Here is a 26,908-nt window from a genome sequence, read left to right as displayed (position 1 = left end):
CCTATTACCTCCATTTTAGGGAAATTACATTAAATTATTAGTGACAAATTTACTTGTCTGCCAATGTGTTTTTCTTGAATTTTACTACAACATCAATACTTGGCTGTTTTATATGGGCCCTCATTTACCTGTCTTTGAAGGCAGTCACCCCTCTGGGAGCTTTGCCTGTCACTAACATGCACTAGGAAGAGTCTTTAAGTTTAACATTTGCTGTTTTGAATTAGGGAAAAAAATATGTTGCACTTTAAAAATATAATATGCTTTTCTGACAAGTCATTTTAATGTCTACTGTCTCTTTTTTTAGAGAGCAAACCTAGTTATAAGTGCAGTATGCTCAAAGGAGGTACTGGTTTGTCAACATAAAGGTGTTCACCAGGAGCTGACACCCAAGAAGAGGGACTTAAACATCCGTTGTCTTGTACATCTTGGGTTTGGGAAATGATGAGATTCTACTTGTGTTTGTGTCTATTCAAGAATCCTTTCCAGTCTGATGCCAAAATAAAAGCAGATGGAAAAAAGAGTCAGACTGAGAGCTAAAGTCAACTACAGGACTTTAAATCTCCGTTACAATTGCATAAGGAAATACAACTATGAGGCATATGGAAAATAATGTGGGCCTTTTAGAGCAGTCACAGCATGTCTGGGAGTGAGGTTTACTTGCCTGCCTTTTTTTAATCCTTAAAGTCTTTGTCTTCAAATGCAATTAGTGTTAATTCCAAATAAATGAGTGTTTCTGGATTCACTGTGCTGCAGTAATGTTTGTTTAAGTCCACAAAAATATTCTGCTTTTTGAAAGTGAAGCCTTTGCAGTCCAAGTTCCTCCTGTTGAGTACAGGAATGCAGGGTTTCATTTTAAGGAAGGGACTCGCGGTGCTTTAATCTTCTGGCATGATTGATGTACTAGCAGCAGTGTACCATCTTATGTTGTAATCTGCTCAGATCTTGAAAAGAAGCGAGATTCTGCTAGTTCAGTGCTGGTCAAAGATTTCTGGGGAATACTTTGGTGCTTCAGCAAATAATATTGCCTATAGAATAGTACAGTATTTTCTTCCTTAAAATATTGATCGCCGGTATTGGAGGTGTCTGCATTTTATTGGACACGAGGGGATGTCGCAACTCCACATCACTAACTCAAAGTTTTAGAAGCTCTAATTAACGAATGCCTCGAAACGTATGTGAGAATTCACATGGACAGAGCTGTATGAGCACAATCATTATCATATTATTGTTCTGGGAGAGATTCTTTGCTAGTAAACTGGTACAAACAACTCTATTGAAGCCAGTGAAGCAGTAGTGCTGTATAGTAGCAAATAATCTGCCCTGTGGCTTTATTTATTTGTGTATCATTCACTGCCTTGTGGACCAGATTCTGTTATAGCCCTTTGGGTGTTATACATTGTAAACAAGAAAGGATCGTGTTGATAGTAATAAATTCTGTGTCAAGCTTCCAGCAGTTGGGATTTCTAGTGCTGGAGCATCAAATTTCTGGGAGTTGGTATGTCCAGAAAACTTGAGGAGGTGAAAATCAGTTATGAAGGTTGCTAACGCAGAGTAGATTAGAATGCTTTAATCAAATTCCTCTCAATTTAGCAAAGCAGTTGATTAAAATCAGCTTTTAAATGGGACTTTAGTTACCTCAAGATAACTTGTGCTCTAAAAAGAGAAAGGGAGGATCTCTGAATAGCAAGATTGTGGAAGGAAGATGATGGTAGAAACATAATTAGAACCAGAATCTCTACTTTATGTTTAAATGGCTAGATTATCCCACTGGTACTTTGCTGCTGTTTTTGATTGTATTGATAGCCCCAAACCCAAAGGTTACAGTCAGGGACTGGACCCCTGCTGTACTTTCTGCGAAGTATTTGCATGCAGGCCCATATAGTCTAAAAGCACACAATCTCTGCTCCAAGGAGCTTGTAATTTAACGAGGTTTTTGTGTGTGTGCATTCATGTACAACTGCAAAAGGGACCTGGATCCCAGTTTGTGTTTTGATGAAATATAAGTAAAGAAGAGCAAATGTGAGAAGAGCCAAGGACAAGGAACAGTGCCATGATTCCTTTAGGGAGCAATCTCATTCTTGGTTGCTTTAGTGCTAGAGTAATTCTGTTCCAATAATGAATATGACAGGATTAAGCAACATACTAACACGAATTATATAAATTCTTAATTTTTTTCAGTTTCTGTTTATTAACTGTTGATAAACTAAATTTTTCTTTCACATCTTTCCTTGCTCAAAGTATTATTTCAGAGACTCTGCTTTGCCTGTTTGGCACTGGGACTGCCATAGATCCATGAGAATTCCACTGGATGAGTGTTACTTTTCCTTGTATTATATCCAAATCTTGAACAAGCAGCAAAATAGAACATATACTTAAGATGTACCTCATAATTTGTTTCAATTTATTCCCTCACTGAATCAAAATGATTATATAAATCAATGCATTTTTAAACTGATTAACCTCAAACCCTCTTAATTAGAAAACAGGGGCTTCTGAGTTCACCTGTAGTATGTGAAATGCCTTTACATTATTTTGCCTGACTTTGTATCCTAGGACTGAAAATAGAAAATGCGTATTATTGCCATTAAATATAATTTGATGAGGAAATTCTATTCTTCAAGGACTTTCCTCCTCCTTTCTTAGAAGGTGCTATGCCAAAATGCTTGCAATGTCAGTGCAATATACGTTGGCCTAAAAAGAAAGTGAGAAAGCTAAGGGGACCTTGCTGCTTCTTGCAGAGGCTTGGTTTTTTCAATATGCATTGAATTTTAAGAGAGTTTTGCTCTTTTTTTGAGAGCCTGGTAGAAATTTTGGAAGGATCAGTTTAAAATGTTTCTGATAAGATTTGTGATGAGTTCCTCACTCCTCAATGAGACTGCCTTGAAAAACGGCTCCTCGTTTCTCCTCTTTTCATAAAATCTCCTTTCTACATGCACATGCAGAGTAACTTCACAGTCCAAGTAAGCTCTAAGCAGGCAACAACCAACAAAGTTCCAATGGTTGTAATAAGCAAAGCAAAACTATAAAACCTGCCAAGAGAGAGAGAAAGAGAAAGGTGGGCAGCCTCTCCACCTTCTGTTTTGTTTTATATATTCGAGCACTAATGCATTTGAGGGGGGAGGGATTGTTGCATTGCCCGTCGAGCTAAGCTCTCAGTACATGTAAAGTGGCAAATTAAGGCTTTTGTATGTTAACTTTCAATAAAATACATATGAGCATCTTTAAGATAAATATTTCATTTATGGTTTCTCTTCTTGTGTTGGACAGACTGTTGTTGAAGGGGGTCAGTGTATTGGCACAATCTGATTTTGGTGCATCGAAAACCTTATACCACACCTCTCCCATCTGCTGCTCTACCATGTGCTCCTTGTGGACTCGATTGCATTACTTCTCAGATCTGCATTTACATATCAGTTAAATAAGAGTGAGAATGGGGAACGTGTACCTCACAAACAGGTTATGAAAATATAGTTAGATAGATTACTTTGTAATTTGTATAAGGAACTTGTTGGTTAACAGTGACCAAAGTGATAAAATGTGTGCTTCAGATGTCTGTGTCTGACAAAGCATTGAGACGATACTTGCGTGTAATTATATGCTTAAGTGCTAGTGATGCCAATGACTAATTGAATTGGGATCAAATTTACCTGTGGCGTAACAGTGGCTCACATAAGTGAAACATTTTAAAATACAAGCGAGACAGTTTTGAATGGAAAGACTTTAGAACAATCACCTTGGGTGACGTCTGTAGATCTTGCTGGGAATTGTTCCTTTTCTCATTCAGAAAACCTACAGCCAGTATTGCAGTTGTCTTACCTTCTGATGATAGGTAGCTTAATAAAGATTAAGCGAGCCATGACTGTGCAGAAGATGTGACCTTATTCAGTTTGCCCAATATTTTAAAGAAATATATTTAAGTAATTGTACAGTAAATTATTTCTTTTTTAGCATATAATTGTAAATGCAGACTGTAGCTTTATTAAAATATGTTTTCCTGCATATACCCTCCATTTTAAATGTATGAGAGAAATATGGGTGATAGTTGTTTCTCCTAAGCTATTTCCACTAAGCAAATACAAATTGCTTAGTGGAATATATGAAGTATTGCTGAACAGTCCTGTTAATATGTTAAGGATTATTTTTATCTCAAGTTGGAGAACAAACAGCATAATTAGGTCTGTTTGTTCTAAACCTTAGCACTTGCTTGTTCTAAACTTTACCTCTGTCTCTCTGTCTTGTTCTTTTTGTTATTATGGCTTGAAATACAAAATATTTCAGATTGCTTAGTGCCACTTTCCGTCCCTTACATTTTCATCTCAGGTATTCTCTCTCTCTCTCTCTGTGTATATAAACACACACGTGTGTGTGCGCGCATGTGTGTGTGCGTGTGTGTGTGTATAAAACACATATGTATACATAAGTCTATGTTGTGGTTAACAGGAGATTTATATAAATATGTGTTCTTACATATGTATGCGTGTGTGTAGAAAAACTGTGCAAGTATGTAGGAAAAAATGAGGTGTGCAGCAGCATTCCCAGTCCATATCTTTACACTGGTGTTCACTGCACCTGCTTTTTCTATATGTGTCATCCTGTTGTTTATCATGAACACAGGTTTCAGTTGTACAGTTTTATCTGTAGCTAAATGCCGGTTTCCTTGGTAGTCTATCTTATAAATTACAGTTAGTATTATTACCCTTTTGCACAGTGTAAGGAACATGTCCAAAATGGAAAAGGATTCTTCAGTTTTGAGCAGAGAGAAAACTTTCTGCCTTTATTCCTGTGCACCTAATCTCTTGTTTTAGCTCAAGATGGAGGGTTTATGATTAATACTGTTGATGCAGAAAATGGCCGATTGCTTGGCTTCTTTTAAATGTATCATGCTCAGTGCACACGGTCTCTGAGCATCAGTTAGAGGGAAGTGACAGCAGACTTGACCTTTCTCTCCAAATCATATGGAAGGGGTGGGGGAAGAATTAGCATGATACAACAGCATTTCAACTTGTTTTAACTGATAACTTTCATATTTAGAGATGCTAATATGTTCTGGAAATATAAAATCACTTTCTAGCAAATGTGGTCACCTGTTATTTTAAATGAGATTTAAAAATTTAGCCTCTATATGCATAATAAGATGCCTTTAAGATATTTTACTGACTTGGCTAATGCTCCTAAAAGGTCAATACAAATATTTAGCTTCTACTTTTACTTCTGCTGTTTCACAGATTGGACCCATTTTTAATTTAGAGTCATCTCACTGAATATTTTAAGGACTATTTAGACGGCTTGTGAGAAGGCATGAACAATAGGTCCTATATGTAGGAAGGTGTTAGTTATAAAAGGGCTTAAATTGGCTTTAGTGTAACTGGAAACCAAATAAATGGTTCTGGAAACTACACTAGGAGATTTAGCAGGTTTTTTCTGTAGTCACCAATTAGTGCCATTAGAAAGTCTAATACGCACAGCGTGGACCGGCAGCAGCTGTGATTGATACAAAGCTCAGCCAATCGCACCGGTCCCGTGTCAGCTCTCATTAGTCTGTGATCAATTACCAGGATTTTAGACCAATTTGAATGAAAAGTAAAAACACATTGTTACCACAAATTTCATCAAGTGAATATGCTGTATGAGGAAATAGATCAGCTATGACCTCTTTGACATTTTCAAAATGTTTAAAAGCTGAAGTTAATTCTTTGTGATGTCCTTTCATCTTTAGTTGACAACAGAGAGACCTGGAGTGGTGACAGGCCTTGTCAAGTGGCTCTGTCTTATCAAAAACAATACCCTCCAGATCTTTCAAGCCAAATATTGTAATCTAAGATAATTGCATTTAAAATTTCGTGTAGCTTTTATGCCTTTCCCTGAACCATTTTTTGTATTAAGTAACAAACCTTTTCACTCCACGCTTTTTCCACTTTAAAAGGTGTAATGATTACTAAAAATGTGCAGTGGCTGTGGTGAGTGGAATGCAGGAAGGAGAGCCCAGGATGTCTGCCCGGTGCTGCTGAGGCGCTGGTTCGGCTGTGCCTCGGTTCTCTCTCGGTTCCCGTGCAGCACTGTAGGTGCAGTCTTTTGGATTTTATGATTGCCTGTGTTCTCCTACCACAACTTAACACCCCACCCCACTGCCACCCCCTGCCATCATAGCCTCCGCGTGTCCTCCGATTACTCGTCTTTCCATTTTGGCTAAGTATTCCAGCAAAAGGCCCTTTTTGGGGTGTATAGTTGAGAGCGAGCTGTGAGATAATGCCACTCCATTTCAGAGGGGTCATTTTTAACATTTGTGCACTAGAACAGCCATTTCAGCATGCAAAATTAAGCAGAACGGATTTAACATAATTTTTAAATTTTTTTTTTATTTTTCTCCTTGTGAGGTTTGTTTTACCCAAGGAAAGTTACAGGAATTAGTATTTTCAGATCTTTAACTGGGGAATTTTTTGTTTCATGAAAGAATGAGCTGGTTAATGCAGGTGACAAATACACATTGCTGCTGTTAGTATTTCCAGCTGTTGGCCTCACGTCTTTGTGTGCAGCCCCCACTGCAGCAGCTTCTCCTGTTCCCAGCCCCGGCTGCCCTCATGGTCCTCCCTGCCGGAGTGTTGTTCTGGGCACCCAGCACCAACGGCCCTGCCTCTGCCCGCTCTATTCAGTGCTCCTCCAGTACGTTGGGTTATTTAACGTTTTCAAAGCCACAAAGCTCATTTCAATAGAATAAAGTAAAAAGACTTGAACAAAATTTTGTTTCCCTATCCTGGTACATTTTTCCTAGTAATTTTCTCTTCATATCTTTCAAATCAAAATATAAACTAGATCAAAGACTGAAGTAGTAGCAGAAGAAGTCTATACTACAAGCTGGTATTTTGGAGCACATCTGCCATTGGAGAGATCTGAAATGAAGGAGACTTTGGTACCTGAGCTGTTAATTACCAGCTAGTTTATTTAGGACAATGTATTTTCTTAGCTGATATTCTCCTTAGATTAATTCTTTTCTCATCCTTTTGGTGATCAGTCTACTCTTTTTAGGTGTGTATTTACATGCCATGTCAGTAACCTCTCACATGGATTTTTGCTGTGTCAGTAAACATTTCTGAAAATAAGATTTTCAAGTGTGAATTATTTATACTATATGATAAGCAAGTAGAATGTTGAAATTCAATACTAGTTCATAAGATTTTTTTTTTGCTTGATTTCTCTGTCTTCTACTCTAACCAGGCTTTTGTTAGAAAGAGTACTTTATTCTTTTCTGACACACTACTAAAGGTATTATGCAAACGTAAGATGTTGTTCATTATAATCTGTTGAAAATGGAGGCAGCAGAAAGTTGAATTTCATTGTATAACTTGATCTAAGAGAAGATTTTAATGGAAAACAGCAGTCAGCTGAAGGTGTCGGGACTGATTGCAAAAGCTGATTTTATTATGATACTAATATTAGACAACCCACATTCTCTCCACACTGACTAGCACAGTCCTCTGAAATGAATTAGCAGTATTGCTTACACAAGCTGAGTAAACACGGGGTCCAGTTATGAGAGCTGGACCTAGACCCCAAAATACTCCAATACGTTGGTTCTTGCAGAACCTCACTTGTCAAGAATAATCACCTCAGAGGGGAAAAGAACCAATATGTGTTATGGGAAAGTTCAGCTGCTTCTCCATGTATCATCTGAACCTCTTGAATCCACAACAGTAGACATCAGATAGAGAATGGGTTTCTCCTAAGCTGCTTCTCAGTTTGCTTTGGAGTAAGTCACAGTTAGCACAAGAACCTAGGAAAAAGTTCTGCAACCCTCTCTAGGTTTTGCTATGATCACTATGTTTTGCATTGTTATATTAAGGGAAAAAAAGGTAATGATGAGAAAATTATTCATACTTTTGGACAGTTTCAGTTGTTAGGTCAATTCCGTAATTCATACGGACTATCTCACCTTCCCTATGTTTCCTTACATCCGCTGTAAGTTACTTGAATATTAACAGGAATGCTGAATGTAGTTGTTTGGTTCAGCCATATGGAAATCCAGGTTATACTGTTACTTAGTTTTCACAAGCCTATTTGAAGACAGAAATTAAGATATTTCAATTACTATATTTAGAAATGTATCAGCACTGTTTACATTTAATAAAATGTAAACATGCTATTTGATTTTTGCGTGTTTTTAATTACCTCCTTTTATCAATGAATGAGTGTGCATATATACACACACTGTGTATATATACTATACATACATATATAAATACTAAATACTCCGTCTCTGAAATACTGTGTATCTGGAAATTCCGAAAAGGGTGGACATTTCTGGCATACTGCTTTCTCTTTTTAGAATGGGAAATTATGAAATGACACTTACATGTTCATAAATTTGATGCAATAAATGGACCCTCATAAGCAGCATGCAGAAGCTTTGCTCCAGCTAGGGTAACTCACAATTCGGGGTGCTGCTCTGAGCAGCGGGACTGGCCCGGCTGCAGGAGCCCCTGTTTCGGCCGCCGTCAGCCTCTGCCCGGGCGAGCGGCTCCTGCCCTTGCGTGCACCGAACGGTGCCTGCACAGGCGCTGCAGGGCACAGAGCACCAGTCCGAGTTCTTGACTTTCTGGTTGTCACTGAGTTGTGTCCAAGCCTCAGTTTTATCTTCTTTTTTTGTATTTTTACTAAGGAAAGTTGAGCCAAGAGCCGAACTGTTTTCCCTTCCTCCCTTGCTTGCCTCCCCCTGAAGTAACTTTGAGTATTAGGGTGATCGAAAGGTTTTGTATTTTCTTATGCATACCGTGTCATTCATCCAAGGGAAGCTGATGTCCCTAAGAGGCCCAACAGCACACACTTTAAGACTTTAAAAATGGCAACTGGTTTTTTTTTTTCTCCCTTCAAGCTGTAGAAATCCTAAATTATTTAGACTTGCTGTTTAGGGTGTAATATAAATAAGTGTAGTCTAATGTGTTTCTCATTGCATAGCACTTTGATAGTGACTATGCGAGGTGTGAACTTGGACTAGAGAGGAATTTTCTGTTAAATGAAACCTCCAGAGCTTTCGCCATGGCTGAAAACCTCTTCACTCTAAGCCTTGAAATATGCAGATTTCCTGTCTGTCCCCCCTTCCCACCCTCCATTATTCCTTAATAAGCCATTGGATGGTGGAAGAGCTTCTCCTACAAAAATGAGTACTGTGCCGGTTTTGACTGGGATAGAGTTAATTTTTTCCATAGTAGCTGGTATGGGGCCATGTTTTGGATTTGTGCTGGAAACAGCGCTGATAATACAGGGATGTTTTCCTTATTGCTGAGCAGTGCTTACACAGAGTCAAGGCCTTTTCTGCTCCTCACCCCACCCCACCAGCGAGGAAGCTGGGGCTGCACAAGGAGCTGGGAGGGGACACAGCCGGGACAGCTGACCCCAACTGCCCAAAGGGACATTCCAGACCATATGATGTCATGCTCAGTATATAAAGCTGGGGGAAGAAGAAGGAAGGGGGGGAACGTTCGGACTGATGGCGTTTGTCTTCCCAAGTAACCATTACATGTGATGGAGCCCGGCTTTCCTGGAGATGGCTGAACACCTGCCTGCCAATGGGAAGTGGTGAATGAATTCCTTGTTTTGCTTTGCTTGTGCGTGCAGCTTTTGCTTTACTTATTAAACTGTCTTTATCTCAACCCACGAGTTTTCTCACTTTTACTCTTCTGATCCTCTCCCCCATCCCACCGGGGGTATAGTGGTGCTTAGTTGACAGCTGGGGTTAAACCACAGCAGTACCTCAAAAATATATTTATTTCAGAACTGTTCTTTTAAGAGTTCTAACAAGTATGTATCAAGCAGTCTGATGTTTTTACTTGGAGAACTCTTTAATAAAACTATGTCTTTAACAAAGGTCTGCTTAGCCTAGTTGCACAATAAAGTCAGGGTTGTAGAGCAGTGGGATTAGTAATTTAGGATCAACAGATTTATTCTCCTATGAGGTATTCCAGCTAGAAGGCTGAAGGTACCAAGATTTTGTTTTTTCTAGTGGATGAACAGAAAAATGTTACCAAGAATTTTATTTTTATGAAATTTTTGCATTTTAAGGGCAGGGAAGAGAAACACATGCACGTGTATGTAATGCTTTTTTCCATAGTTGGGGTTCATGCATGTAGGCAAACATATATATATATATATACACACACAGTCCTTAAATAATGGAATCGTTTTAATGAATGAATCTTTTCCCATGTGAAATGGAATGTTTATTTCTACCCTTAAAATTAGATATTATATCAAATCCACTAAGTTAATCTTATTGAAATACGTTTAATTAATAACTGCAATTAGAATGCTGCAAAGCTCAGCAATGTTTACTCACATCAGTTAACAAAAGAGGGCATCTCTCTTCCAGCAGATTTCAGCTTTCATTATTGGTGTGTAAAGGAGTTTAATTTACCTGGAGTAGTGTAAACCTTTTTGAAAGAGGTGCCCCATTCCACAGAAGAATCATTCTCCACATACTCTAAATACTGTACATATTTACCAAATTTAAATACATATTTACATACGTAAGATTGACCCAATTGAATGGAATGACTCCCTCGATACCTTTTATAGTCTATTAGGTAAATAAGCATCTTGGAAACGGGCTCGCTTTTCTTTGCACAGTAGACAGTAATGTAGATAGGATTAGAGTTTTGGGTCTCTCTATGGTAGTTGGGTTGACAGCTTACTGGAGAAAATACTTATTTTTCTCAATTTCAGATATAGGCGTAGATACATGAAACAATAGAACAAAAATTGTTTAAGATACAGTAAGTATGGTTGGCAGCGGACCTGAGCAGAAGGTAAGGAAGGCAGTACTCCCACGTGATGACAACCACACGATGCTGTTCACAGTGCTGTGGTGGCTAAAGCCACCTTAATGTTGCATCCTCCCTCCATTTCTTCCCCTCCCCACTATATAAATCTGTACTTCCTAAGACTGTTACAAAATGCTGAGATATAATCCTTGACTGTTGAAGGAGATGTTTTATTTAACGCATTTTGTCTTAATTAATCCTTTATAGATTTCTCGTTCACCTTGTACTCATAGATGAGATGCAAAGAGAGAATAGTTTCTTTTTAGCTCCATGGAAGACCATGGGCTGCACATTAACACTGCTGAAAGCAGTGTGAAGTGTTGATTTCTTCACAGCTTGCAGCTGCCTTTATGTCTGTCTTCACAGAGAGCAGCTCCAGCACACAGTAACCCATATTGCTTAAAGTTCTGGAAAAACCTGCAAACTAGGATGTGCCACGTGCCTGCCATGTGCCTTCAGGCTGAGAGTCGGTGCAAGTCTGCGTCTCGTTTTCATGCTGCTCCCAAGGTTCTGATGGTCTTGAGTTGGATAGAAGTTGATATTAGTGATCTGTCCTTTCGCTTTCCTCAGTATAGGTTGATAGAGATTTCTAGAGCAAAAAAAAATACTTTCTGCTCATTTCTGTCCATAAAGAACAAAGGGGGGGTAGGGGGCTGTTGTTGTTGAATGAGAACAAAGAATGGTTTGGTTGCATTTGTTGGTTAGCTTTAATTTGTGTTAGAATAATTAAAGGGTTTTGCTGATCTCTCTAAAAAATGGCCTGAGAACAGTTCTGTATATGTTTGTTCAAAGTCTATATTGAAAAGCAGGAAAGAGAAGCTGAAGGAGAACTCAGACAAATGTAAAGAGTGACCAAACAGTTTGAAGCCTCTCTTTGAGTGCAACAACAATGCGTATATCGGTATACACTGGAGATATCCAAAATAACACATTCAAAGGAAGAACTCCAGTCTCCAGAACACCGTTTTTCTGTATACTGTACATTAGAATAGCGAATGGTTTTGGTACTACTGCCATTACTATACAAATGGTTTTGATACCGTTACGTCCAAGACAGAAAAGTTGGATTCCATGGTAAAACTGCCCGTTTTAATTAAAGCTTAAAATAACCTCTCTGATAAATACCCATCTCTGAATTTAAGCATCATCAGCATGTTGAAGAGCCTTGACCTGACACACCACCATTTGCCATCCTACAAACAGAATCCCAGGCAATGCCATGAGATTCCACTGAACTAGCTCTGGGCAGACACAGCAAAATCACTTGGTTCCAGTAGCCCACGAGTAAAAATCAAATGTTTCAGAGGTTAAAAAGCCACTCCAAATGACCACTGAAAGTAGTGACCCTTTGCCCTCTTTAAAGGATTTCACAAGGAAGTTGTGAAAATTCTTCATAAATGTTTAAATTTAGATACAGACTTTTATCATTGTTACTAAGAATAGATGCAGAAGGCAGCAAGAAATAGGTTAAGTAATTTGCCCAATACCACGAAAAAAGAGGAAGAGAGAACACCTGGAAGCAAGATTTTAAACTGCTTTTAACTACTGTCTGATATAATTCTTCGTAATAATCTTCATCTCTAGGTCTTAGAGTGCTTTGCAGGGGGAGTTAAGTATTACGAAATCCAAGTCTATTTATTGGGGAATCAAGGCACAGAAAGAAGTTTGTCATCCAGCTGTAGCTGGATGTAGCTGTAGCCAGAGAGCTAACCAGCATTTCAGGGGATGTCTCTTGGCTCCCGTTCCCAGCGTCGAATGGAATTTGTATCTTCTCAGTGGGCCTCCAAAATATAGGTAGAAATAGCTTGAATATTTTGATTTCTTAATCTGATAGGCACAGGCCTTTGTAACAGCTATGGCAGTGGTGGGCAATGGGGGTCTGGCAGATGGTCACTCTGGCGAGTTACGTGTTTGTCTTACCTGGTAGAGACTTTGTTCTCTGCCTGTGCTGCTGCCCCGACACGTTATGGGACAGGTTATTGGGACAGGGGTTTGGACTCTCTGTACCATGGTTGTCCTTCAGCATTTTTCACAGACCACTACAAGCACTGTCACCATGCATTTAATTAAAAACATTACACTTCTCAATATTGAAACAATTTTTTGACCACGTGGACTAACAGTGATCAAAAGACCACATTCAGAGACCACTGAAGTGGGTAACGAGTCAGTGTGAAAGAGGCGAGTTATGAGTCAGGCCGTGCTCTCTTCTCATATTCCTATATTCAGCACAGCACTCTGGTTGTAAAACCTGACTGCTCTCGGATGGAAGGGACGAAAAAAAGGGACGGTGTATCCCTACCAACTGGCTTACATCCTGAAGGCCTAAGTAGAGCTGTTTCAGTCCAGTCCTTTAGGTTATGGAATCATCAGCTTCTTGTGACCAAAGGTGTCACAGACGTCTGGTATACTATGAAATCTTTAAACCTTATATTTAATGAAGGGTTCATTGCAGTAGAGGAAAGGCTAATTTTACATGAGGTTTTTTTGTTTTTATTTTGGGGGGGTTATTTTACTGCAGTTATTTGATTTTGTTTTCAAATTTATTCATGGCAATAGTAGTATTTAGCTTGTTTCTTATTTGCTTTGAACAACAAATTATTTTTTGTAGCTGCAACTGAAAAGGTAATGTTGAGAACTAGGAGTTAATTTTGTGTATCGATTCTTTCAGTCAAAGATGACCATACAATAGAGAAATCAAATGTTAACCTCCGAGCAGGGGTGTGAGCACTTCCTAGACACCCTGTGCTGATAATCCATCTGTTGTTCTATGCGGAGTCTTTTGCTTTTGGAGATTAGAATCAGAAATCTGCAAATTCTACTAAGAAAGCAGAGCGCCTCTGAACTGTAAATATACGTACTGTGTGACATACTGACAGGGACTGCTCAGCTTATTTTACTCTGGGCCAATTCATCACCTACTGATTTACAGAGCTGTTCTAGTTTTATCTTACTGTGTTGCAAATTCTAGTGACCAATTACATTTCAAACATCAGTTATTTTTATTATGTAATTTGTTTTACTGGAGCGTATAGAAAAGCCAAGCCCTACTTCAGAGGGCTTACAGTCTAGTTTTAGATATATAGGGAGGATCATAAAGAGAAAAATGAGCTAGCCCATATAGCAGCGACACTGACTTGGTCTTGGCATGTGCCTATCTTGCTGTTCTATTTAAGCTCCTTAATTCTGGTGGGGGAAAAAAAAAATCAGTTCTTTTAGACAGTGAGACAAAAATTAATTTCCAGAAGAATTTCCGATACTAAACCCATGATGGATGTCACTGGGAGTAAAGATGAAGTGAAATGCTGATTGTAGAGGCAGGATGAAGTGAGAGGTGCAATGAGTGGAGACATAAGCAGTGTGGAGATGTACAAGGACAAGCTTAGAGGGCAAGGTGACAACTCTGGTAGCAGTGGCACAAAGCAAGGTGACAGAAATCTTGACCATAGGTAGAAGTGCAAGGCGACACATCTTCTGGCTAGGGGAAGGAGGGCAGTGTGTCAGTGTAATGTCTTCGTGTCCAAATGCAAGGCGGGGTGACCGATTCGGTGACCTGAGGATCCAGGGGGAGAAAACAGTAACTGGAGAGATCGAAAGCCAGGTGACAGTTCTGGTGGCTGAGATGGGACACAGGCTGTTGTACGATGGTGCAGGAAAGATCACGAGCTGATACAGTTCAGAGACATCGTGATGAGAGATTTTTCTGGTACTGTGTCAGTCGTCCTGTTCTTCGGGAGAAGCTCTGGGAAAGAAAAAATGGGGAGAGTTTGACATTAGGGGCTCACTTTGCATTGAAATACGATGTAAAAAGCTTTTCCTCCTGGGAATGTATTTTACCAGCGGAGGTTTCAGACTTCCTTAATTTCTGTTACTTACTGTGTTGAAATACTAGTGGCAAAAGTGTTAGAAGATAGAACTTCTGTTTGTAAGTTAATATTTCTGTTAATATCCAGGGCGCTTAGTACATTTATCCGTGATTTATTGTTAAAGTTTGGCTTTCTATTGTATTTTAAAGCTTAAAAATAGCCTCATCCCATTGCACTACCTCATGGAGCAGTTCATGTTGGTTCGCAGAATTACTGAAGGAATGCTCCAAGGGAAAGAAGGATCTTTGGATGTATCTGAGAATAATTCCCCAAATGTGCATGTTTAAAAACAATTATGGATTAGATGCTAGATTAATATCTAAGGTGAAACCGAAACAGTTAACGCTTTCAAAAAGAGCTATTAATTTCAACATGAAAATTTGCTAATATAAATCATTGTTTAGTATATTGACTGCACTGGCACTAAGAGCTGCAGGGCAGATGCTTCTTTGCAGTGGCATCCCTGCTGCTTTGCACCTATTCAAATGCAGGACACACTTGGCTGCATGGATAATATTTATTCAAGTGCTTTTTAAAAGACATGGAGAAATGTGCACTTTTTCGTCTTCAATTTATCACCCTCAGTCTGATAGCAAAAGGGAAAGTAAGAGAAATCCAAAGAGAAGAATGATAAAAGTAAAATATATGCAATATTCCAGACATTTTATAAGCTGTTTCAAAGTAACTCTGTGCATGGGAATGCATTGTGTGCAGAGCTTTTCCAGTGACCTGAACAGTTTTGTAGGTGGGTGCATGTTGTGGATACCAGCAGATGAAATAATTTATTTTTCTGTCCCTACATCAGGTTTTCTATGCATCAGTATGTTTATCTGTTCTTTGTCCAAATAAAAATGAGTCAGTAACATGGGAACGGAGCTTATAATGTTGACCAGTGCTTTTTCCTTTACCAGCTGCAATTTGGCAAATTAGAGGAGAAGAAAGAAAGGTCTCCACTGTTGTATGGAAATTTTTCAGATGGTTTTGGTTAGTTTCTTACCTTTCCTCAATGGCATAGAGATTTTGAAAATATTTTGTAATTTACCTATTCAAATGCCTGACTGAATGGAAACCTGTAGGATATAAATTATAAAGATGGATGCACGGAAAGAGCGTTCCTCTCATGCTTGCCTATCAACAACTGAATTTAGAGTTGTGGCATCTCCTCTGAAAATTCATGTCAGCCACATCCCTGTAAAGCAGGACAGGGAATAAAAGCTGTACCCTGCCTTAGGGCCTGCAGAGTGACCCTTCAGCCTGCAAATATCAGTCAGTGCAACCGCCGGGAATAGGAGGTATTCCACAGTGTATTTGTTCGTTCTTAAAAAATAGAAGGGATGCTGCTTCGATCCCAGAATTTCTCAGTCTGTAGTAACTGGAGTATAGAGGGAAACTGGAAATGGTGCAGTTTTGTAGCAATGAATTCATTTATACATTCTTTTAGCAATTCCAACAGAGCACACGTAGCCCCGGTTCCTAGTATGGAGCAGGTGGCTCTGTTTCTTTTTCCTTTTATGTGTCAGAATGACCTGGCTGCTGAAAAGGTCAACCCAGTGCAAAAATGACATATGTGGTCACAATTTTTAAGGTTTGAATAATTTTAGGATCCCACACACTTCAGGACTATACTAGCGCTTGGAGTCAGAATGGGAAGCTGTCTCAAAATCGACCAAGCCAACTTCTTTGCTGGGAGTTTGTGAAGTGCAAAATACAAGGAAATCACAGTAGCCTGGGAAAGGAAACAGGATTTCATGTATTGTTTTATGATGCTGAGTAGCAGTAATAATGTAAGTTAAAGAGGAGATGCTTTAATCCAGGTTTTTACGCCAAACATTTTAAGTAGGTGCAATAATTTTTGTCTCTCCATTGTTAAGACATACATCTGAAAATAGATAACTACTCCTTCAACCCCAGGTTATTTGTCTGGTCTTTCCTCTGCAGATGAGAGTAAGATTAGGAGAAGATTAGTGATGATTTCTTGAAATATATTTTTTTCAGGTGGCATTATCTGGATCTCTTTCTTCATTTTCACTATTATTACTGCTACTACTATTATAGTAGTCTGGGAGAGGGCATCCTTCTAAAATACATTTTGGTGTAACCAGGCACTGACGGTTGTTCCAGCGAAATACCATCAGCATGGGTTCTACAAAATGGCTTTTTAAAAATTCCTCTGAGTGTATAATTCTTTCTCAAGCTGTCTCAAAATATAGGCAATGTAAAAATTGTGAATTATTAAATGGTTGCTCTTAAACTTTTTGAAAACTTTCTTGTGGAAGGAAGACCACATATTAATTGCATAATCGTTAATCTAAAGTCTGTCTATCCAGAGCACATCTCGCAGTATGATGAATTTGAACACAGAAGCAACATAATGCAAAATATATTCCATTTCTGTCCCTTGTGTAGCTCTAGAGTGCAAATGCAAAAATACATAAATATGAAAAAAGCACAATAACCCCAAAGGAATCTTGAAAGGAAAAGTGAAAACTGCTCCATTGTTTTTTTGCAGCAAGTCGTTTCCTTGTACATTTTTGGAGTATCTGTTGCAGTGGTTGTGTCCTGGAGAGATATGATATGGTCTAGGACAGAAAGTATTTTCAGTGAAGCTGCCATTAGCAAAGGATAAATGGGTGTGAGTGGGTGCAGCACTTCCAGAATCCCCCTCTGCCAAGAAAGGGAAAAATATCTCTCAAGAAAGATCTGGGTTTTTAGTGATCAGGTGTCATGGAGACCAGCACTCCAGATGTATTCTTATTTTTCTCTGACATACAGTCTTTCCACTTCTGTCACACACACACACACTCACATGCACACACACAGCAGGTGTATATTGTGTGTCTTTACACATACATGAGGTCAAAGAAAGCACTCAGCTGCATATAGGTCCCATGTACACATATATATATGATTATATATATTATGCGTTAACAAGTTATGACTGTTTTAATTACTGCACTTTAAAAGAATCAGTGAGTTTTTAGCTTCAGAGTGGAACATAGAAAAAATATTTTCTCACGAGGCAGAGTTTAAAGCTGCATCAAATGAACTCCACAGAAACACCTCGAGACGTGAGGCTTGGCAGACGTGTGCCTGCAGTACACACAGACACTCCCTCCACACCGTGAAAATTTCCTCCGTGCACAGAATATACTGAATGCTGGGCTTATATTTTAAGAATATTTAAAGGAGAAAGCTGAATTCAAGACTCATTTCTAGGAATACAAAGCAGGCCAGAAGGTCTTAGTGGTTTGGACTCTTCAGTAATTTTTTGCTGTCTACATTCTTATAATGTAATTTGTTGTGAATGTTATAAGGAAGGACTACAACCAAAACAACTCAACTGTCTGGAGACATGCATGTTAAAAACCAAAAAATGAGAAGGATGTTGCCTGGGTCACTGACCATTTAACAGCCCTTGAGCAGGATGTGAGAATGCTGCTTATGGCAGAGGCTTCAGTTTCTTTTTTTCTCTCCTTTGTAATAATTCTTTATCCAAATACTTCTAGTGAATGAATCCTGCTGCAGTGAGAGTCGCATTATCTATTCTTGCCCACTCTTCAGGTCCTTTGGTCGTCCTAATGTCTCATGTGTTGAGGGGTAAATATTTGACCACTCTGCTAGCCATTGCTTCACAGCCTCTGAGTGACCCTGCATTAATTAGTTGGGAATTTCAGGGCTTTGAATCTGATTGAATCAAAATATTGTTTTTACAAGTTGATGAAGGCTTGATTGATGTGGGTTCTGCTGATTCTTTAAAGGATTAAATTGTATGTACAGATTACAGAGTCCTGCCTGTCAGTGCTTAAATGGGAATTGTTTTTTAACAACGCCAAGAGAAAACAGTGTTTTTCTTTAAAACAGAGAAAGAAAGAAAGAAGTCCCATGGTTTCCCAAGGTCTTGCTCTCTCTGTCTTTGTGGGTGGTGTATTTCATTCAGTCTAAAAATATTCTTTTCAGGCTAGATTAGTGCTTTCCTTCTCCTCCAGCTATGCTGTCCTGCGTCTTGGCCATAGGAAACGGGATATCTGGGTTCCAGGCTCAGAGATGATGGAGATCACAGATGGAGATCTCCATGCTAGCCCATAGATTCTCCTGGACAATAGCAATAACATCTATCAAGTCTCTTAGGCCTTCCTTTTTAGAAGAGGAAAGGACCTCAAGGGACTAAATAAATACACTAAAGAGGATAAAGGAAGATGTAGTGGCAATCACATGCCAATACTTTGACAGAAAAAAAGCTCTTTAACTGTACTGTTTAAGAAGGGGGAAATCCAAAGAGTAGCTCTTCCTTATGAAGAAGGACACTGTGGGCAATATGTCCCTTTCTGCGCCTATGGGATATATGGGGGTTTTATCCTAGGGATTTATAAAACTATAATCTAATTTTACTGTAAACCTGTTACGCTGAAAAATGGCTTGTTCCTATAGACTCCTATGTATGCTATGTAATGAATCAGCCCCAATAAACATAGAAACAGTAAAATGGAAGTAATTTGGTGTGGGCCCTACTGAGGGATGTGTAGCAGAATCACTCTAAATTGCTATTTAAAATGCATGCGATCATTTTCAGAATTAGTGCGCTTTGGGTTTACTGTAGCCACGGAGCCTCGATGGGAGCACCAGGATATGGCTGGGGCTGCCCTCTCTTCACCTGGGCCAGGGGGGATCTCCCGCTCACGCAAGGGCAGGGGAGGAGAGAGGGGCTACGTGTGATTTTAAAAGCCACCGAGGGAAGAGAGAAGGTAATATAAAAGCGAGTACATCACCATAATTGCCTGACATTTCACCCAAAACACATCAAACACAAGAGCTAGTGATTCTGAAATGAAAAGAGGGAAGCAAACTTTCCTCAACTAATATCCTGAGAAAGAAGTTTCCAGAGATGATCTGGAGATAAAAACCATATCAAGCGACAGATAATTTCTGCACCTCCTTCAGTTTGACTGGAAGGGACTCCTTCTGCTCCTAGGTTTAGTTTTTCTTAAATGTCATTGTGCAAACTTTGTGTAAAAATGTTGTATAGCAAGAAACCTTTCTGCTTGCTCATTACTGTTAGTAAACAAATAATAAATCTCACTTTCCTGATTTGCTTGCTGGAAGAACAACATTTGTGGAAAGAAAACTTTTACAAAAATCATATAGCTCTGAATAAAAATTAAAGTATAGATGATTGCTAAGTCTTAAACAAAAGATTGTTTTCTAGTGGTAGAGGAGGGGGAAAGGTAAGGCAGAAAGGGGAGGGAGAAGGAAAACATGATTTACTTTTCAAGGAAATTAAAAACAACTGTGTTCGGAACATAGGGTGAAGCCTTTTTTTTATGGACACCATCTTCCTGTAACTTCTTCAGGTAGCAAATTGTCACACTGTTATCTTAGTGTGTCTTATTTCTTGAGAACATGCTTTCAATCTTTTTTAATTTATTTTCACATGCTGCTACAAAAAATAGATTGGTATCAAATGAACGGATTTGCTTTTTTCATTTTGTTTTAGAGCTCTGCCTATGAAAGTACTACTTAAGATTATTTCTGGTAACGTACTTGGGGCAGTTAGCCTTGTGGATAGAATGGTACCTTCCTACTACTCTTAAAATCCCCAAACCTAAATTATTCTTAGTCTGGATTCAGCTTGGGAGACAACTGCTACCAAAAGAAGCTTTCCTTAAACTATCAGGTGAACTACCATCCTAACCGTCACGGCCTGTGCAGACTTCCCCTCAGCTTCCCCCTGTGCCGCGGGCACGGCGAGGAGCGTGCCAGCGGTGCCCAGAGCACGCTGCAGGACACGCGGCCGGCCGTGCAGCACCGCCGGGACCGCGGCGCAGACCCCGCTGATCGGGCCTCTGCGGACTGAAGGCGCGTCGTTGTCCAGACTGTCTGGTGGGCATGGTCCGTAGCGAAAGCTGACATCCTACACGAACTGTCTCGGTTATATATTGGGTGCTCTTCCTCGGTGGGGATCTTCATCTGATTTCCTTTTGGTCAAATTTGGGTCTTTTCACGAAGGAGCGTGTATGTGCGTGCAAGATGCTTGTGCTCGTGCTGCTGGCTATATGTTGTTTTGTGAACAGTCTCATAGCTTATTAGTGGGTGTGTTATTGTAGGTTTGTTTCAGGGGAAGTGGATTTGGCTTCCTGAATGCACTAAGTACAGGTTTCACTCTCTGCCCTGTGACATCATGTAGCAGAAAAATGCGGTCATGAATTTTAGGATAGCTTAAGGAAACACTTTGTCATATAAGCTGGTGATGTGAAATAAGCCAGCTTGGAGAGTCTCTGCCCAGTAAAAACTTCCATGGGACTGAGTTTCTAATAATAATGGTAAAATGAAGTTCTCAGGGTTTGTAACTTTTCCATTAAAATCACAAATATTGGTCGGTTTACTTCCAACACCCCAAAGGAATAATTAATTAATATACGTGCATTTAACAGAAAGCTAGTTTAAAGGAGAAACTGAGGAATGTATCCACCCCCAGAAGTAATGTTCACACTAAAAACCGATTCCCACGTGCGTGTCGGACCCCTCGGCTGGGTTTCACACCAGGACACAAAGCAGGGGGGACGTTCCCTCCCCGCAGCCCGCCTCCCCGCCGTGGGCAGCTCCCTGAACTTAGGGCTCAACACACGCTCTTTGTGCTTACAGCATTAAATCATATCGGGTGGAGTTATTTCGTGAACAAAACAAAACTGTACTGAAAAACACCAGTGTGCTTTTGATTTGTATTTTCTTCCTCTGCCTTTAATCCTGTTAGGAGACTGCATGTTTTTTCAGTGTCATGCAGCTCACCAGCCAGTTGCAGTATCCTGAATGGGAAAAATATGCAGAAACCTTCTTCCATTTTAGCTTTCAGATCTTTTTCTTGCCAGCCAGAAAGCTGTGCAAGAGGGTCTGCAAGCTGCTACAGTATCTGCTGTCTTTTAACTTAAATTATTGAATTCAAAACAACAAAACAGTCACAGCGAACAGTGCAACAGTGCACCATTATGATATTCCTGCCTTTTTCATGAGGAATAATTAGCGATCAAGAAGGAAAGCTTTACCATATCTGTTTTCTCCTACGTGCTTTTCAAACTTCCCACGTATATACATTCTTATGTAAGTGTCATTTGAAAGGGCTTCTCCAAATCCGAAGCTTCTGCTTCTGGCTGAGACACATTCACCGTCACTGACCACTTGGCTGCATCTCATCAGGGAGCACTTGCTTGTGTTCATCTTGTTACCCTGAGCTCAGGCACCCCCAGCCTCCGCCTTTGAAGGTCCTTTTTTTTAAGGATTACGTGCAATGTTTGGAAAATAGTTTTGTTTTGTACTTAAATTTGTACAAGAAAGATAATGGTTGTATTTAATGATTTAATGTATTGCCATTTATAATTTTCGTTAAGTAAATAGCCATGCAAAAATGACCACCGAGTGATTTTTATCCAGATTTTATAATCTTGTGTTTATTTCAGTATATTTTCTTAATACATGTATGTGTTCAGATATGTGTAACAAACAGTTTTGAAAGATAGCAATGGACTTTAATAACAAATAAAAGAGCAGTTCCTATACAGCCTAAAATTGCCCACAGCTAAATTCAAGGAAACGTATCTGCAGCTCAACTGAAAAGTGCAGGAATGGGTTTAATCATTTAACCTCTGGATTACAAGCCAGGGCATTTAAAAATCCATAGCGTGGGGTTTGCTTATTACTTGTATGAATCACATCTCTTTACTGAAAAAAACCACTCCGGAAACTCGTGTTCCCCTCTCTAATGGTAGTTTAGATTTCCCTTTTTGTCAGGCTCAACCTCAGGAAAGAAAGGGGGAAGAACACTTACAATTGTTTAAAATAGTCAGTGACATTTAATTTCTGTCAACAATTTCTTAATTATTGCTTTAAAAGCAAAGCTTCAATGTGTCAGTCTAAACAGTGATACAAAAGGCTTTTTAAGAAATCACAAATTAAGCTGCTAACATTTACCATTTTCAGATACTACTGATTAGATTAGAGATAATTATTTCTCATGATTTCGCTACTGAAAAAGCTGTATGTCTAGTCATATCAGAACATCTAAACGAAATTACAGAGAAACAGTTTCTGAGTGCAACGTTTGCACTTGTATTCAAAAAGGAGAGTATAAAGGTTCTAATTTTATGCAATATTTACTGAATTAAAATCTCTTAGAAATGTAAAGTCCTCAATCTAACCTGGCTTTCCTGTGGCAAAACAGTCTTTTAGAATATTTTGCATTTTTGCTTCTTGGAATAAAAATGAAATAACAAATGTCCAGTTTGAACATACATTTGCAAGCTATTCTTGAGAACATTTCCTAAAGTTTAAAATTGAACGAAGTCTAATGAATAGTAATATCTGCCAGACTCCCTTTCTTGTCATAAATAACACAAGAGCAAATAGTTTTAACAGAGGGAAACACATAGTCCAAAATAAAGCTTTAGTCAGGGCTGCTGTTTTAAAAGGGAAATTTAGTTGATCTTATTTGTCATGTTGTAAATACTTCAAATCAAGTATTTTAACACCATTACAAAGAATTCACATAATGGTATCAATCCTAAAAAATGTCGTGCTTCTGCAGCAGAAGGCTTTGACTTTAGTTAAGAACTCAGGGCTGTTATCAAAATTAGAAATGTCATTTTCTCCATTATTTTAATGGAAAGTTACCTTTGGAAGAATAAGTCCATTTTGACATGATATAAATGTTTTAAAATAAAAAAGCATTGAGGGAATCACAGAAACATTTTAATCTTAATTATTCATAAATAGCTACCTCAAGTCCTTTTTAACAAAATGTCAGTTGACCAAGAAACATGCTTATTTTGCATGAGAAAAAAGAATATTTGGGCTGTAAAAGGACACTTCATCAATGTATATTTAACTTAAAATGAAACTTGCAAATCAGAAACAACCATCTATCATGAAAGTGCATTAACGGTACAGCATTTGCTACTGAAAATTCAGCAATATTACGAAATTTTTAACTCTTTGGCTAACTAACTGAAAAAGAAATGGCAAAGGACTAGTTTTATTTATCAAGAATTTAGCAGGAATTTTTTGATAAATTCATCTTAAATATTTGGAGGAGCTTGATCTGAAGAAAAAAGCATTTAAAATGTTATAATGGTAAAGTTTTGAAATGTAACTAATACTCTTTTAAATATTTGAGAAGCTTTGTATTATTTTTCCCAACCCTACCCTTGAGAAATGAACTCCCCAGTGTATGTTTAATATACTGTGCACTTTGCAGTTAAACATTTTCTTTCTGTAAAGACATCTAGGAAAAGACATGCTATTTGATTTCTAAATGCATTTCACAGCAATTGATTGTTTTGTTCTTTTTAACTATGCAGATTAAAGTAATAAAAAGGGACTTTTTGGAGTTACAGGAAGAATTAATTGTTCCTTTCAGCTCCTCTAGAACCTATAATTTCTGTGTTCACGCTGTCCTGCATGCTTGCTTGTATGTTTGTATATACAGGTTTCATTGGCAGACCTAATTTCAGAATACATAATGCATGATTTTGAAACCAATTTGTTATTGTAATAAAATATTTTTAGGAATGCATGGTGGTACTTGAGAGGAGAATGTTAAATTATACATGTATTGTGGCCGAGTGCATTCATTTAGCTCAGTGTGCAGGTGAATCTCCCCATGACCTTGGCACTTGCAGGGTAGCATAGAATAACAATCAAATCTAGGATTGGAAATCCTACCATTTCCAAATATTAACAACTTCTTTCAAAGGAAATGCTGATTTCAGCATTTATGTTAATGGAAACATCAGTATATCTTTCAGAGAACTTAAAAAAAAAAAAAAGCCATGATCTTAATAGGATTAAAAGCCATGCTTTTTATTTTCAAAATGCTAATTTGTTTTCTGCATTCTGTTTTCATATCAGGTCTTGTTATTCAGTACACTGGGATCTAGAGGACACTGAAAGCTGCCAGAAATGCGTTGGTAATGATAGGAAAGCTACATAAAAGGTTTCTTTCTGAAAGAAATTCTATATTCCTTGCAAGCCTATTTTCCCCATCTCTGTTAGTTGGTTAGAGAAACTAAATGCAGTGATACTGATGAGAAGCAAGGGGAGAGCATTTTGCTTTATAGTGCTGCTTTATGTATCTCTGTATTTATTCCTTTCACATTAAGGAACAAATGTTAGTCATTAGAGGTGCATTAATTGAAATAGCCTGTGACCCATATTAGTGAGATGAACTGATTCGGCCAGCGAAGTTTGGCTGTGAAATTTAGAGTAGCCCGAGGCACCTGACATTCTGTAATCTGCTTATCTTGCAGGCTTTCACAAGCGGCTCTCCCATCGTCATTCATGCTGAACAGTGGGGTGTAGAGAGGAGGCCAGAACAGAGATAATAATTTACCATGTAATTTGTTTTGAGATTCCTTTGATAGATTTCAAAACCGAAGCATCCTGCAAGAGAACAGGGCCTTTAAAACCTCTAAGCCAAGCCAATTCTGTGCTTGGTGGTGGGTTGTGTAGTGTGCTCAGCGGGAAGCTACCTTAACGAATGGACACCCAAGGCACTGACCGTTCTCACTGGGGACCCTCTATTTATTTAATGGCTTTTAAACATTGCTTCTATTCCTTTTCCTCCTACAATGACTCTCATACCCGATGCTGTAAATTTGGGGAGAACAGAGTACAGTTCAGTGCAGGTTGATGAAAACCATTTGCAGCAATCAAGAGGGGCAGGTAATTTTCTGGACAGATTTGTTTTGTAAATGAGGTGTTCCATTTGGGGAGCTGGGCCGGCAGCACACCTGGCTAACAGGTGTCCTGCTGCAGGACAGCTTGCTTTAATTCCCCGCTAGTTAAGGGATATTTCTGCAGCCCACAAACTTTTGTTTTAATGCCTTCATGGAGGCATAAAACATAACAAAAATTCAGGGATTTTATATTCCGAACTTCAAAACTTTCATCCAAAAGGGAAAAGGATCAAAAGGAAAAGGTGGTGCGTTTCATGTTCTCTTGTGGTTTTAATACTTGTTAACTGACCTATAAACTGAGTTTTCCAAGTAAAGAAACGTAGGGGAATTTTATTACAGAAAAATCTCCTGCGAATCATCCCCAGCTGCTTTTAGAGATAGGAGAGGCTATTTTCACTCTTGCTTTCAAGGGTGATATATGCAATCTCTACACCTTTCCTTTGTTTCCATACTAACATTGTGCATCCATAGCCACACTGCTGTTTTTGTTTACTGTATTTCTGAATGTTTTTTCTCATTTAGAGCAGCTGCTTTGGGCTTTCTTTTTCAGCTAAAGGAGAGAGAATCACAGAAAATCAAGTCGTCTTTGCTTGATTGATTTGTTTGGTGCAGTCCAGTTAATATCATCTTGCTGCTTATAATTACCTTGCATGTCCTTGGATCCAAAGGGCTTTTTAAAACCTGGCTGTAAGTTTTGCACAGATGACCTCGGAGCCTGTTGCTGTGTTAATCATAGGGTTGTACCTGGAAGTGGAAGTAGAGCCGCTGGGAAACTTCCAAATCTGTATTGCTGTGAAAAAAATTACTAGAGTTTGGGAAATGCCCCTTAGAATGATAAAAATGATGAACGCATCGAGTGAGGAAATACCTAGAGAGAAGGGGTCTGGAACCTTTTAGGCTGAATTTAAGTTTTTTAGATCAGTGTGTTGCTGTGTATTCTGTACAATGCCCAGCACAAAGGAACCCTGGCAGGGGCCTCTGGGTACTACTGTAATGCAAATAATAATAATAAATCATAATAATGGACAAACCATGTTGCTTTTAGAATGCGTGGCCTTTTGTTGAGGACTTAAAATGGTTTTAGGGGAATGCTGGCTCTATCAGTTTTATAATGGCAATCACAGCAGTTTCTAAAAAAGCGGTAACATTGAGAGAACTTAAGCATTTGAGAGCCACTGTTTTGTTTTCAACAGAGAAGCATGATAGCAGAAACGATGTGGGTAACAAAATTAAATAACTAAGATTTACCCGTTGGTCTCCTGTATAATTACACAAGCCGCCGCGTACGGAAGTAGACGGTCTGCAGTGGGGTACAGCTTAGTGTGACACGGTACTGGCTGACCGAAAGATTGTCAGCGTTTTAAAAGCTCTGAAATCGGAAAGAAGACAACAAATACAAACCTGTAAGATTCCTTACAACTTCTGAAGAGTGAAAAGGCCTCTTTATGGCAAGAAAATGCCCTGATGTGGGTGGAGGTGACACAGGATAATGTCCTGAAGTGGCAGCGCT

The 26,908-nt window shown here is 38.9% G+C and overlaps 1 long non-coding RNA gene across 2 annotated transcripts in view; it reads left to right on the top strand.

Moving 5' to 3' along the window:
- The window catches only part of LOC127021133 (uncharacterized), a 122,108-nt gene extending 95,814 nt beyond the window's left edge, over positions 1–26,294 (top strand). Inside the window, exons 4-5 of one of the 2 annotated variants that reach the window (XR_007767171.1) lie at positions 24,572–24,656; positions 24,970–26,294. This is a non-coding gene — a long non-coding RNA (uncharacterized LOC127021133). Of the gene's footprint in view, positions 1–304; positions 660–24,571; positions 24,657–24,969 lie in introns of those variants that run through there. The other variant, XR_007767170.1, reaches the window with a different exon arrangement.
- Positions 26,295–26,908: the final 614 nt, after the last annotated feature.

This window comes from Gymnogyps californianus, chromosome 12, assembly GCF_018139145.2.
Source record: "Gymnogyps californianus isolate 813 chromosome 12, ASM1813914v2, whole genome shotgun sequence".
Lineage (NCBI taxonomy): Eukaryota > Metazoa > Chordata > Aves > Accipitriformes > Cathartidae > Gymnogyps > Gymnogyps californianus.
This window is presented reverse-complemented; position numbering and strand designations above follow the sequence as displayed.